This window comes from Macrotis lagotis, chromosome 2 (genome assembly GCF_037893015.1).
Source record: "Macrotis lagotis isolate mMagLag1 chromosome 2, bilby.v1.9.chrom.fasta, whole genome shotgun sequence".
In the NCBI taxonomy this organism is placed as follows: Eukaryota; Metazoa; Chordata; class Mammalia; order Peramelemorphia; family Peramelidae; genus Macrotis; species Macrotis lagotis.
In genome coordinates this window covers 275,989,166-276,005,559 of record NC_133659.1, presented here as the reverse complement: position 1 = coordinate 276,005,559, position 16,394 = coordinate 275,989,166, and positions in this window count along the sequence as shown.

Genomic DNA, 16,394 nt, shown 5'->3' with positions numbered 1-16,394 from the left:
CTCCTCACTGGTTGAGGTTGGGGAATTGAAATACATTTTGTCCTTATTATTCCTTCCAGGTTGTCCTCTTTCCTCCCTTATTCCATAGCCTCTCTTCCTTTAAGGTTCATACTATACATATCTCAATAAAATGCTGGCATCTGAGAAATAAAGGCTTCTTTTTTTACTTTATCCAGTTTGCCAAGCCTCTTTAAAAGAACCTTTTTGGATTTTAAAAGGACCCTTGCCTTAATCTATCTTAGTATTATTATCATTATTCCCATATTGATATTATCATTATCAAAAGCTAAAAAGCTTTTATAGGATTAGACCTAGGAGGAGGCTGGCAGTAGCATCATCTTTATCTTTAGAATTTCCTCATTGTTCATATTCCATATTATTTTAAAAGTAGAATTAGAGCCTTGAGGATTCCAAATGCCCAATTCAGTTCATGGTTGATTCTGGAAAAATCTCTGAGGTTTCCTATCAAAACTTCACAAGTGACAATTTTCCTTTCTCAATAAGAGACAGATTTTCCCTTTAATTTGTTTTTTAATTATTAAATTTCCATCACAGCAGAAAGCTTTTGGGACCTGTTATATTGATAAACACTCCATGATATGATTTAGGGATAAGTTACAGTCATCTAGTTTATGTATTTATTTTTTTCATTGACTTTATCTGATGACTCCAGGAGAAAAATGATAAAAAATATTCCCTTAGCCCAAATGATGTTCTGCCTTTTGCTTACTGGACTGTTATGTGTCTGTCCTGCTTCTGCGATAAGAACTGTGTTGTGGGAACATTTAGCCTTTTTGTTTTTTCCCCTGTTAATAGATAGTTTAGATGCATTTAAGGTGCTCCCTTTCTCTGGATCTTTCTTTCAGGTCCTTAAGACTTTGTCTGCCCAAAGGAGACCCTCACATTCAGTTTTATTCATGTCTGAAGGTCTGCGCTTCTTTTGCCCACTGAGGATATTTTATTTACTAAATTCTTATCTGGGTTCAAAACATTGAATAACATGGTTTCTAATTAAAATCAGAGGGAAGGCAATGATGAGTTCTATTATTTATTCCTTATCCTTGGGTGCCTCATAAGGTGTTCAATATGACCTTGTTGGCTCATTTATCTAGACTTGGCTACAGTGGCAGATTTTAAAAAAAGATCTTCCGAAAGGAAGTAGTGAGAGGGGCCTTTGTCTCATAGACAGGTCTCACATATCATTCTTCCATTGGTCCATAATTCTACTGGGTAAGTCAGTCCAGGAAGGATAGAAAACTTTCAAAACAAAATTAGAAAGACACAAAGAAAAATAATAATTTAAGTAGAGGAGAGGGGGAGCTGACCAAAGAGACCAACTCAGATCTACACTGAACTCACCAATTAATTTAGATTTTAAATAGAACATAAGGAGGGTAGTCTATCTTTATCTGGAGCATCTTTATCCCATATTTACTTTTTTGGGATTCCATACTTTTTGGGATCTCATACTTTTTTTCCTATGAATTAGGTCTACAAAAGCAAAGCTAGGTACATCTTCCCCTGAGGGATCTAGGGGCACCTCTGAAGAGTCTTAGGGTTATTCTTTAATGCATTTGACTCTCATAGCTGGCAATGTTCTTTCCTCCAAGTCAATTCAAGTAAATAAGTATTTATTAAAAATTTACTATGTAAATTTGTGGTAAGTACTCCACACTTTTATTCTAAAGGGGGAAGATGTATAAAAGGAAGCTAAAAAGTGAAATGGGGAAGATAGAGAAAAATTCTGGAGGGATAAGAGTGGGAGCTGGAGAGGAAATAGATTGAACATGATTGGTTTAGGGATCCTTTCTGAAATTGGGAGGAAACAATCAAATAAAGGGGGAGCAGGGACGGGAGGATCTTTCAGAACTGGATCTTTCAGACTGCTAGAATCTGGTGATAAAGTCAACTTTCAGAGTTAAGAGGGCATAGGTAAACAGTGAAGAAAGAAGCCACGTCAGAAGCAAGACTCGAAGAATGAAGGAGTTAACTAGATGATGAATTGAGAATAATTTAGCTTTTATAAAGGAGAATTGGCTAATAATAGATAGTAATGATAGTTGCTATAAAACATCCCCTTTCCCTTAAAAAAAAAAGACAAATCTGCTATATTCTCCCACAAGTACATGAAATCCAAGAGAATAGCTCAAGCTTAGAGAGTTCATGTAGCAAAAAGGTAAAATGGTTCTTGGTTGCTAGAAGTTATTTTCTCCTATTTGTGGGATGTGTAAGAAATTTCCCTTAAGCATAATGATCTCTATCCCATCTATCTTTATTGCCCAATATAGATACTGCTACCAGTTGAACCAGGGCCATCTCTAGGACACCAAAGGGCAGTCAAAAATTCTCTCGACCTTTTGAACATTGTTTAGTAGCAGTAGGAAGTCATTTAACCCTATTTACCTCAGTTTCTTCATCTGTAAAATGAGCTAGAAAAATGCTCCAGTATTCCCTTCAAGAAAACCCTAAATGGAATCACAAAGAATTAGACATGACTGAAAAAAAATGACTGAACAATCACAAATCAACAATAAATAGGAACATGATAGGAGAGAACCTGGTTGCTTTTTAATGAATTTATATCTTAAGTCTGGATGAGCTGCAACATAATGTTGTTGAAAGAACTGATATAGGGGGCAGCTAGGTGGTGCAGTGGATAGAGCACCAGCCCTGGAGTCAAAAATCTGACCTCAGGACACTTAATAATTTTCTAGCTGTGTGACCTTGGGCAAGCCACTTTAACCCCATTGCCTTGCAAAAAGCTAAAAAAAATGAATGAACAAAATTAATGAAAAAACTGATATATGTGATTGCTGAACCATTGCCAATGATCAATGAAACATAAGGTAATGGGGAGGGACCATAGATTTGGAGAAGGGCAAATGTTCTAATTTCCATAACATGGTGGTAAATAAAGTTAAAAAAAAAACTTGGTATCTTTAAAAAAACGAATGGGGTGGGAAAACTATAGGTCAGTTCATCTGACTTAAATTTCTGGTAAAATTCTAAAATATATTATTAAAGGGGTGATTAGTTAAACATCCAGAAACAAGAAAAAGTAATCAACTTTATCAAGAATGAGTTTTGCTAGATTAATCTTATTTCTTCTTTTGACAGGCAGATCAGGACATTGTTTAGAGTTTACCTAGATGATTTTTATTAAAACCCTTGGTGATATCTTGAGTACTTTTCTTCTAGAAAAGATAAGATATTGTCTAGATGATAGTATTTTTATGTGATGTTAGAACTGGTTAGACTTACTATACTCAAAGGATAATCATTAGTGGTTCCATGCCAGTTAGGATGGAAGTCTCCAGGGGAGTAAACAAGAGATTTGTGCTTGAGCCCATTCTATTTATTTTAATGTTCAATGACTTGAATAAAGAAATGTTTCTCTGCTTTGCAAATGACCCCAAGATGAGGATAGTTAAAACTCCACATGATGAGAGTTAGAACTTAAAAAGTTCTTGACAATCTAGAACATTTGACCAAATCTAACAAGATTTAAATGTGAAGTCTTATAGTTGGGTTCAGAAAAATTCACTTTTTTAGCTCCCAGATGGGGAAAGAATGACTAGAAAGTAGTTCATCTGAGAAAGAATCTGGGCTCTTAGTGGTGCAAGTTCAATATAAATTAAGTTTGAAATGACAACTAAAAAGATAATGTTTTAGACTGTCTTAAGAGAGATAATGTCTAGGACCAAGTAGATGAAAATGTTGCTTTATTTAGGCCTGGTCAGATTATATATGAAATATTGTATTGGGTGTCACATTTTAGGAAAGATAAATCAGATAATATCCAGAGAGGGGTACTGAGGTCATGCCTGTAAGAAGATCATTTGGAGAAACTGGGGATGTAGTTTAGCATGACAAAAAGAAAATTGAATACAGGATATGACATCTACATTCAAATATTTGGACAATTGGCATAAAGTTAGTCTTGCTATGATTGTGTTTCAGAAGGCTGAAATGGGGGGATATACATTGAAATGCCAGAAGAAAATTTTGACGATGTAAGGAGAAACTTCCTAATTATTTGAGCTGCTCAGATGAAGAATGCAGTGCTTCAGGAGAGAGGAAGTTCATCATCACTAGAGGTCTTCAAATAGAGAGCAGATGACCATTTGTCTGATATGTTTTGTAGGAATTTTTTAAAGGCTTGTACTAGATAGCATCTGAGGTCTGAGATTCTAGATATGACATTCTAGGATTTTAAGATCTTCTAAAGCCTCTGATGGATAACATCAGAATCAGATGGTGAATCAACGAAAGGGGCTACCCATAGAGTGTTCTTGGAGTTGTCTTTCCTGGATCTAGTCCATCATTGGGGGTTGCTTCCACCATCTGTGCCTCAGAACTTTGAGATGATTAAATACCTTTATATAACAGTGATTTTTTCCCCCAGGAGAATAATATCCCTTCCTCTCAGCCTTTAATTTCTTCTTCAGTTGAGAATTGTTTCAAATCATTTCCTTAGGTTGGTGAATGGGCAAAATGCCCCATCCCACCTCTGCCCTCCATAAAAATGTGAGCAGATGACTTCCAAAGCACAGGTGTTGCCTAGGTAAGCTTGAGACTGGTAGATAGCCTCTTTTGTATATATCCTTTCCTGATCTTGGACAAATGAATATCTACCCTGAGATGGATGTCCAGATTTGGAGAGGGGTTTGTTAATTGAGGAAATTTTAGAAGTCTTGGATCTCATCAAGTGACAACTGAATGATGAAAAAGCAGTAATCTTCACCAGCTCCTCGAGTGATATTGGAGAGGCTGGCAAGAAGATAAACTTAGTCATTTTAATAGAAGATTTGTATTAGTTATTTAGATAGTACAGAACTGAGGTAAAATGCAAAATGGTTAATTAGCAATCCTAAAGACTGCTCTATGTTTTGATGAGATTTCAGAATTAGCCTCCTTCCAGATTATGAGTAGTATATTAATGAATTCACTTTTAAGTAGTTCTATTAGTGCCCAATCATTCTTTTATGATTAGTATTCTTTGTGGGTGCCAGGTATCATACCATACCTGATTCATATTATGTATTTGAGTATCTTTCTTCTTAATGCTTTTGAGGAAATGCTGAACATGAATCATAATGCAAGTTGTAAGTACATTTCCCCCCAGGACATTTGAGGTAGAAGTTTAACAAGTTAAAGAGTTTGAGAAAAGGGGGCCCAACTCATCTCAGAGGACTGTTTCCTCCAATAAAGAACTGAGTTCAAACTATGTAGCTGGGCATTTTAGTGAAATATGGAATGGCACAGGAACCTGGCTCCTGTGGGCTCAACAACCATTCCTAAGGACTTGTAAACAGATACCTTAACCACTGCAAGCTCTCTGAAATGAGAGGCTACCCCTCCTCCACCAAGGTGGATTACTAAACCTTTTACCCTGGTTCCTTCCTCACATTACCCATCCTGCCCCCTGCTCCCCACTCTGACAAAGATGCACAAAGGAAAATAGTTTATTTATGGGCATGGCTTTGGTATAGAGAAGACTAGGAAATGAGATTACTTTTTTTTTTAAATGAGATTACTTAAACAAGATTTCCCTCCACAATCTGCTCCAGTTACCATGACCTACCATCCCATCCCTATAATCTACATTCATCACTGATTCTCATTCTAGCCATTGACCTTTGACAGGAGGAAGGAAGGGAGAGGAAGGCGTTGAATAGATTATAGTTAAAGGTACAATGTCATGATGCTTTGAGGCAGATAAAATAATAATATAGAATGAAACTTTCAAAAATTGGTAGGATAAATGTCCTACTTTCTCATATTTCAAGGAAAAGCCCTGCCACCTTATGGGCCAATGAGCCATAGACATAGAATTCATATGGTCTTGCCTAAAAGTGGTTATAACTTCCTTATTCATTGATCATAAATCTAACTATGATTCTGTCAAGAAATCTCTTGATTGGGATTTATAAAGAAATCTGGGGATACATCTGATCAAAAGTTGAACCAATGTGTAACTTTCTGTGACTTTAATAGAGGATTATTTCAAATGAAAACTTCTTGTAATAATCACCAGGAGAAAGAATGTCAGAGTGATTAAGAACAGTATGCAGAGAAAGGACAATGTCAGAGAATTGGAGATTCTGAAATCAGAAAAAAAAAATAAGAGGAAAAATCCATACCCTTGTCAATGTGGTGGAAAGAGGAAAAAAGGAAATTACATTATGTTTAGAAGCAATTTAGCTCATATCACTTGTCCTCACCAACTGGGCCCTCAAACAGAGAGAGACAGAAAGAGAGAGAGAGAGAGAGAGAGAGAGAGAGAGAGAGAGAGAGAGTCCAGTTGATAAGTAGGGAAATAGGGAAATACTGTCCTCAGCTTTCTGGGGTGTGTGTGTATGTGTGTCTATGTGTTCTCATGTGCTCACACTCCCATTTAAAGTGCACAAGCAGGGGTGGCTAGGTAGCGCAGTGGATAAAGCACCAGCCCTGGAGTCAGGAGTACCTGGGTTCAAATCCAGTCCTCAGACACTTAATAATGACCTAGCTGTGTGGCCTTGGGCAAGCCACTTAACCCCATTTGCCTTGCCAAAATACCTAAAAAACAAAAAATATAAAGTGCACAAGCAAAGACAGGGCATGTTTGTCCTATTTTATTCCACCCCTTAAAAATTGTGAAGTGATCAAATTTGTATTCTTTTTTGCTGTTCTCACTCTTGAAAGCCTTACCCCCATTTCTGACCATGAGTGAGAGAATGAAAAAATGAATGAAAAAAACATTAAGGGGTTTTATATATCTACATATATATATATATTATATACACATGTGTGTGTAGATATATAGATATATTATTATATTTAGGGTAATTATTTAGTGTTGGTATGAATTTAAGTCAATGGAATTTTCTTTCCCTGGGATATTTATGTATTTCTAATTGTGCAACTGGTAAAGGCAATGTAAGCATCAGAAAACATGTGACAGTTCTATTTTATAATGTTTGTCATTCATTTTTGAAGAAGACCATGACCTCAGGGAGGTGCTGCCATGACAAGCATATGAATTGAATTTGAGTGAGGGGGGCTTTGCTGAGTCCCTAATCTCGCTTTCTCCTCCAGTGGCCAGATATGAATTAGGACAGCTGGAGATGACCCCAGATGAGCGACAATCAGGTTTAAGTGACCTGTCCAGGGTCACACAGCTAGTAAGTACAAGTATCTGAGGTTGGATTTGAACCTGAATCAAAGACCAATGTTCTAGCTGCCCTTCTATTTTATACAAGCAAGATGGCCTTCCTGGTTACCAAAACAGCAGCAGCCTCAGCTGCAAACATTCAATGAATAGTTACAAACGATTTCAGTTACATCGTATCATCTAGTCCTCCCAACAACCTGGCTAGATAGTTGATTAATCTTGTTTTATAGATGAGGAACTGTCAGATGTTTCAGTTTCGGAAACTTTCCTTTCAGAAAGGTCTGGAGGCTCAGTGCATAGAGGACTGGGCCTGGACAGTCAAGATCTTTAGTTCAAATCCAACCTCAGACGCTTACTAGATCACAACCTTTGTTTGGCTCAGTTTCCTTATTTCTAAATAGAGTTAATAATAGCACTTGCTCCTCAGGGTTGTGAGGATTAAATGAGATATAATTGTAAAATGTTTAGCACATAACACTATAAATATTAGTTATTATTATCATTAGCTTGCCTAAGTAATTAGTAAATGATGGGTTAAGCGCTTGAACAGACATCTGTGTTCTCCAAATCCAGTGTCCTGGTCTCTCACTTGTATAAAGGTGATCTTGGGTCTTCATCTAGATGACTTATTTTTTTTAAGTTCATTAGGCAAACTTTTCTTTTCCCCTAAATTTGGCAGACTGCTGGGCACATCACCTGCATAGTCAGTGATGATGATACCAAAGGTTCACTTTCTTTAGTGGGGCATGTTAGGAGAAAATTTTTAATGTCGGTTAAAAGATGAAGATTTAATTTGTAAGAAACCCATTAAGATTCTTGGGAGAAAGGGAAAACTCAACCATTCTTTGAGTAGTGACCTTTTAGGACTTAAAGACTCACAAAAGGCACTGAAGACACACATAGAAAATGTGCTCTATTTCCTACACTAGAAAATGAAATATCTTATACTTGTGTACAAAAATTGTCAGTGACCCCAGGGACAAAAAGAACTCTTATTTACTGCATGAGGATGCATTCAAGGTATCTGCAAATAAGATCTATGACTGCTGTGAAATGGCCTCTGTTTTTAGCCTTATCTTGAGAAATGAGAGATGAGCAGAAAATTCAAAGCAATCAAACAAATCGTAATGGTGAGAAAACTGATTTTCTATTCCTCCTTCCTGGAGCGACTTCCACCAACTCAAGTCATTCCCCTTCTTTCAAAAACCAACTCATACCTAAAATTGTCTATGAACCCTTCCTGGAATAATTATGCATTGCCTTACATTGGTTAATTTTAGTTTCCCTAGCACCTCCTTGGCAGTCATATATTTATATTCGTGAATATGTGTGTGCAGCTGTGATATGCATATGTGTATATGTTTCTATTATTTGTGTTTTTCATGTATGTAATATTTTTAATCCATAGAACCTTAGAAATGATCAGGATCGTAGAGGATATCTAGTTCTGTTCCCTATACCCTGGTTGAATCTGATTTCAACTTAATTTGAGAGAGAGAAAGGATCATGCTCATTATTTTCCTGGTAATTATCCAGTGGTCCTGGGGCAGTTGTCAAGGGTCTCAAAAGAAGCTGCTCACTGACTGTATAGTTAAATTGCACTTCTCTGTCTTTCTCTGTCTCTGTGTCTCTGTCTTTTCCTGAGAAGAGTAAGAATGAGTGTTTGTTGTAGGTCTAAATTTATAAGACTCAAAAATTCTATTAAGATCAAAGTCAAGGACTGAAATAAGACTTTGAAATTATCATTTTTGTTTTGAGATGTACTCTTTCTTGTTTTCATTTTTTAAATTGTATCTGGTCAAATCACAGTGGTATCTTTTCTGTAGATTTCCCAAAGTGAACATAAATTCTGTGATTTTTAATCCCATATTTCCCAGGTCTACATTCCATGAAATTCCAGTTTCTGTTGTTATAAGTCTGCTATTTGTTGCTTCTAAGGTTTTGGTTTGCTTTTTTTTTAAAATTTTTAGTCTGTTACTAATTTTTTAAAAAGTTTAAAAATTATATTCAGCACTTTTGAAGAATTTTCTAATATTCACAACTGTTACAATGAATTGGATTGATTTATTTGGGAGGTAATGAATATTGAATATATTCAAAGAAGTGTTCTATGGATATTTGTCCAGTGTAGTATAAATAAATTCTATATACTTCAATATTTCTTCATCTGTGAATTAAAAATAACACATACATGAAAACACAAATAACAGAAACATCTGCATATATATGTATATATATATATGTATATATATATATACATATATATATATACATACATATCCCAGCTATACACACATATTCATGAATCTATATCACTGCAGAGGAGGTTTTGGAAAACTAGAATTAACCAATACAAGCCATGTGGTTTCCTTGAGATCGACAGTTCTTGATGAATTTTTTTTGAATGTGTTAAGACATCTCCTGGGATATATTGCATCTTTTTCTTATATGCTGTTTTTGCTGTTTTAGCTTATTCACATGTTACTATGGATTTTAAAAAAGTATATTGATTCTCTGCTTTGTTTTGTTCCTTTCTTATTTTGATTGTTTTTTTAAATTTCTTTTATGTTTCTTTAGATATTTTATTCCTTTTGACATTATTCTATTCCATTTGGGGTTTGTGTGGGGCACACTCTGGAAAGAGTGAAAGAGAAATGGGCTACAGATTGATCTTCATTTTTATAAACTAGTCACATCTGCCAGCTCACCTTGATCTAGTCTCTCATATGGGCTGTTCTATACTTTTTTTCAGTTGCCTCCAGCCTGGATTCCATCTAAAAAGATTATTTAAAATGTTAATTGAAAATTTCAATAAAATGTAAAATTTTATAAAATTTATAATTTATAGTTGTCATAATTTTTAATTAATTCTTTAGCAAAAATCCTCCTATCCTTCTTCCCAAAAAATTCAAAAAAGAAAAAAGAAAACTTTATAGCAAATATGCATAAGCAAACAAAACAAATTCATGTATTGACAATGTTCACAAAAATATATATGCAAAACACATTTGTATGCTGAGTTTATCCCCACTTTGTCATGAGGTGGGTATGCTTCTTCATTGGTTCTTTGAAACCATGATCTGTCATTACATTGATCAGAATCCTTTCAAAGTTGTTTTTACCATGTTTTGTTATTGAATAAATTGTTTTTCTGGTTCTATTCACTTAACTCTACATCAATTTATAAAAGTCTCCCTAGGATTCTCTGAAACCATCTCCTTCCTTATTTCTCCCCCCTCCAACAAAAAAAGCAAGTCACTTTACTGAGATGTAATGGTGGTAGTTTTGAGGGTACAGATCCCTTTATCATTTCTTGCAACACAATAGTACAGTCAGTTCTGCTATAATGGACATGTTTGTTCCCTCCAAAGCCCAGAGCTATGCAAAATTACTCACTAAAAACCACAGAGCTTAGGGGAGAAAATGAAATTGGGCATAATGTTCAAAAACTTCATGATCACACACACACACAAAGAGAGGAACTTAATAAAAATGGAAGCATAGTTTTATATTTTATACACGCACATTTAATGATTAAGAAATACATAAGTATTTTACTTAATAGTGATTCTGTGGTCCTGAAGTCATAAGGACCTGAGTGCAAATTTGACCTCAGGCACTTACAGGCTATGTGACCCTGGGCAAGTCACTTAATCCTTATTGTCTCCAAAATACACTAATTAATTAATTGTGATTCTGTCTGCTGCTCAGTCAGCAATCCCAGACTGAATAGGCAAATTGGACACATTGTAAGTTCCAGTCTTCCTCTGGAGGGTGATTTATGCCAGTTTTTCCTTCTCACAGCTGCTCCTGCATCAGAAAATACATAATCAATAGGACAACACTGGAAGTAGGTATCTGAAGGGTTACACAACTGTAAGAGTTGTAGTTTTCTGCATTCTTGATGTCTTTGGAGGAAGAAATCTCACAGAAACAATCTCTGAATTTGAATTAAGCTCAAAATATTCCCTCCTATATCAATCACTTTGGAACAAATTCATGTTTTTGAAATATGTGTTATCAGAATTGACTGCATCCCATTGCATTTATATAATATGAATTATTTTTCCATTCCTTAACTGGTGGTTCCCTTCAAAGTTATTTTCTACCTCAAAAAAGAACTGCTATAAGTATTTTTTGTTTGTCTAGTTTCTTTTCTTAGATCACACTGGGGTATAGGAAGTGGTGTTGTCAATGGGGTACTAGTCTTGGAGTCAGGAAGACGAGTTTAAACCAGCCTCAACTGCTTATTAGTTTACTTAATATATTTTTTCCCATTGACAGAATGCTTCAATGTCATTTTAATTAATATTCTCCATACCCCTTTGAGGCAAGCCTAATTCCAATATACTTCAATACTTTATAGTGGGTTGGCTACCAGGTAATTAATTCCTTAGCCATAGCAACCCTTGAGAATTAACAGGTGATGGATTGGATATAGAGCATGAGTTAGAGTGAAGTCAGGTACAACTTGAATGATTAGAAGAATGAGACCACAGGCAGAGGGATGTCCTGGACAGAAATAGCAAAATTAGGAAGAGGCTTGGGGGGGGGGGTTGTTTCAGATATCAAGTATTTGAGATACTTATGGTACATCCAAGCACATCCAGTCCAGGAAGCTATTGATGGTATAGGACTAGCACTCATGAGAGAGGTGAGGGCTTGATATGTGGAAAGGGGAGTCACTTGCATAACTATGCTAATTGAACCCATAAATACTGATGAGATCCCCATGACAGATTCTTAAGATGTTGCAAATTGTTAACACAGTGGCCTCCTAGGGCAAAGAATAATTCTTTTCTGGAGTCGTCCATCCAGGAAATCTGAGAGTTGTAAGGGATGCCAAAGGTCATTTAGGACAATTTTTACTTGAAATATGAAACCCCCTCTAAATAAACCTGGCAAATATTCATCCGTTACCGTACTGAAGGCATCCAGGTTCATCACTTCCCAAAGCAGTTCAATCTGTTTTTTGAACACTTCTAATTCTTAGAGAATTCTTTCTCAGAGCTTAGCGTTCTGCCCCCAAGACGTTTTTGCATCTGAGTAAATTAGGTCATTTTGCACTGATGAGATATATAATGCCTGTATCAGCTTTGCAATCACTGCCTGGGATTTGGGGTGGGGTGGAGACCGATAAGAATAAAGCACCAGAATGCCATTGAGTTCCTCTTATTATTGGAATCACAAGATTCATTATGAGGATGAAAAACACAGCTGTAACTGGCAGAGGGAGTGATTCGCTCCCAGCCTGGCAGCCTTTTTACTTTGGCAGCATGACTTGGACCTGGAATATATCTCCTGCTTTGGGTCCTGATTTTCATTTAGTTCTACCAGCAAGAGAGCCTACCTTGGAGCAGTGTGCATGCTGATTTTGTTAATTTGCTCAAATCTGTCCCTTGTTTAAATCACTGCTTATTAAACATTCCTGACATCTCTCCTTTCTCTGAGGGCCATGACTCATCAGGTGATTCCAGCCCAAGACAAAGGCTTAAATAGGCTTCTTAAAAATGTTGACTGGAAGTGAGCAAGGGAGGAAACAATGGCAGCTGGAATGATGAATGGCTGTTAGGTGGGCTGCCTTCCTGCACTTGTTGATCATGTGGGAATAGTGAAATGTTAAAGGGGGGAAGGGGACAACTGAAACCTATCACTACAAAATGGGGTGCCTGCAGCCAGCAAGGAACCATCAGACACAAAAAACAGTTGGTCACCCTGTTATTTATTCACATCTTTGAAGCTGGCTATTTTGGCTCTGTGGACAGAATTTTGCTTTGGTTTTCCATTAGGAAGAGGTTCTAGACTCTTCATAGAGTTGCACAGGGGACCTCACAGTCCCCTCCCAAAAAATTCTTTCCTACAACATTCCAATATTTTTCTAGCCTTTGCTTGAACAACTCTACAGAGGGAAGAATACCTCCAGAGAAGAGCAATTTGGAACTACACCCAAAGGGCTATAAAACTGTGTATACCCTTTGAACCAGCAATACCACTGCTAGGTTGGGATCTCAAAGAGATCATGAAAAATGGTAAAAAGGGGCGGCTAGGTGGCATAGTGGATAAAGCACCGGCCCTGGAGTCAGGAGTACCTGGGTTCAAATCCGACCTCAGACACTTAATAATTACCTAGCTGTGTGGCCTTGGGCAAGCCACTTAACCCCGTTTGCATTGCAAAAAACCTAAAAAAATGGTAAAAAAAATCACATGTACATGCTTTTTGTAATAGTAAAGAATTGGAAATTTAGTGGATGTCCATCTATTAGGAATGGCTAAACAAATTGTGGTATATGAATGTGTTGGAGTGCTGTTCTTCTATAAGAAATCATGAGCAATCAGACTTCAGAAAAGCCTGGAAAGACTTGCATAAACTGATGCTAATTGAACTGAGCAGAATCAGAAGATCATTGTACATAACATCAGTGTTGTATAGTGATCAATTATGATGGACTTGCTCTTCTCAGAAGTACAATGATCAAAGATAATTATTTTTTATTATATAAATATTTTATTTATTTTCCAATTACATACAATGATAGCTTCTACCAATCAGTTTTTGCAAGGTTTTGAGCTTTACAATTTTTTCCCTCCCTCCATCCCCCCCCCAAAAGAAGATAATCTGATATAGGCTTTACAATTGCATCCATGATAAGCATAGATCAGAAATGAATGTGTGATCAAAGACAATTCTAAGGGACTTTTTATTAAATTCCATATCCAGATAAGGAACTATGGAGACTGAATATAGACCAAAGATTACTATTTTCAATTTTTAAAATTTGTTTTATGCTCTATATTTTTCTCTTTTATGTTTTTTCTCTCATGTTCTGATTCTTCTTTCACAACATTATTAATAGGGAAATATTTTTAACAGAGTTATACTTGTAAAACTTAGATTACTTGCTGTCAAGGGGAGGTGGAAGGAAGAAAGAAAAATATGAAACTCAAAACCTTACAAAAAATTATGGTTGAAAACTATCTTTGCATGTAACTGAATAAATAAATAAATACATTTTTTTTTAAAAAGGAAGTACTTTTCACTTTTGGACAGGCAGGAAGCCTTCTTCCTGACATCAGCCTAAATTTGCTCCTGCAATTTCTGAGGCTAAGTAGAAATAGGTGGCACAGTGTATAGAGTACTGGGCCTGAAGTCAGGAAGATCTGAATTCAAAACCAGACTCAAAACCTTACTAGCTGTTTAACTTTGAGCAAATCTTTAATTATTGTCTGCCTCAGTTTCCTTAATTGTAAAGTGGGAATTAAAAATAGCATCTATTTAGGATTATGAAGATTAAATGAGATATTATTTATAAAATGCTTAGCCCAGTGACTGACATATATTAGTCAATACTTGTTTCCTTGCTTTCTTCTTAAGTGCAGTCTAAAATCTCATTAGCTTGGGGTTTTTTTGGCTAGCATATTGCATAGTTGACTCATATTGAGTTTTGAAGCCACCCAAACTCCCAGACCTTCTTTAGATGAACTGCTGTCTATCCAGCAATCAAACTATTTATTCCCTTAACTTGCAAAAATATGGATCATAGAGAAACTCAAGACTAAAAAAATACAGATTAGCCTAAAATGAAAGCAAATGCAATTTTATCTGGAATACTTTGATTTCATTGGCTAGCCATTGATGATACTAACATGATAAATTACTCAGTTACTAAAGGTAAGATGTCAAACCCATTACCTGAATTTATGTGATCATTCTCTTAGATTTGTTTGGCATTGAGCTTGCAAATTGTCTTCTTTTTTTTTTTAGGTTTTTGCAAGGCAAATGGGGTTAAGTGGCTTGCCCAAGACTACACAGCTAGGTAATTATTAAGTGTCTGAGACTGGATTTGAACCCAGATACTCCTGACTCCAGGGCCGGTGCTTTATCCACTGTGCCACCTAGCTGCTCCTGCAAGTTGTCTTCTTATTACATCCTGGAAAAGAAAACAAAGCAAAACATTGTTTTAGAGAAAGCCATCTCATTCAACTTCTTTTGCCCTCAGTTTTTTCACTGTAAAGAGATGCAGAATGTTGGAATGGAAGGAGTCTTCAAAATGGAGTCAGAAAGTTTACATTCTAGTCTATTTGTCAGTGCTAAGTATTTAGGGGCACCAATGTGCTCAGAGAGTTGGACTTGGAGTCAGGAATTCCAGAGTACAAATCTACCCTCAGATACTTCTGGGCAAGTCATTTAACCTCTGCTTGCCTCAGTTTTCTCATCTATATAATAAGGTTAAGGACAATGCCAATCTTGGAGAGGAGGGAGGGAAGGGAGAATGGTAGGAAATTATGAAATTAATAAACTTGCAAATGGATGAATGCTGAAAACCACTTTTACATGTAACTGGGGAAAAATTTTAAAAGAAAAAAGAATAGTGTCTACCTCTCAGGAGGGTTGTGAAGATCAAATATGATATTTTTTAGTAAATCACTTAGTACATAGTATGCACTATATAAGTGTTTATTTCCTCTACTTAGGAATCTGTGGTGATGGATAAATCACTTCTCTCTGAGTCTTGGTTTCTTCTTCTATAAGATGGAACATCATTATTTTGTGGCAAGTACTTTATGAATATAGATATACTATGTAAATGTGTTCCTCAAATGGGAAGATTAGATTAGATGATTTTTAAGGAAATGTGCCCTTGGTTGTATTATCAGATGCAAGAATAATTCATTTATATTATGGATAGGTTATTATTTCTTATCATTATTAATGTTGTATATTAGACTATTGAATAGTAAGAGAAAAATAAAGACTCTGATTTAAATAATTTAATTTGCTTTCTGCCAAAACAAATTAAGTGGTATGAATGTCATTTTGTTGACTTTAGATGGAATTGAATATAAATAAAATTTTTAAAGTGTCATATTTCAAAAAAATTTGATACAACAAATATTAAGTAACTATCTATGTAAGGGCATTGTGCTGGGCACAAGGGATACAAATTTGTGAAATAATCCCTGCCGCTTGGGGGATTCCAGTCCATTGGGAAGATAAAATGTGTGCATAAGGAAGTATAGCCCAAACTCTTTGCTTTTATCTCTTTCAATTGTTTTCCTCTGGGCACAAGGAGATGGATGATTCATGTTGAGAGAAAATGGCAAAACAGTTTCTGATGATCCTAGTAGAATAATAGACTGGCATTGTGCCCAAGAGTGTGGGCGCATTTTCCTTCTCTTACTAAGGGACTCCTAGCTCTAGAGGCAGATTCCATTTTGGGGAACTTCTCAAGGGAGAGAGGTT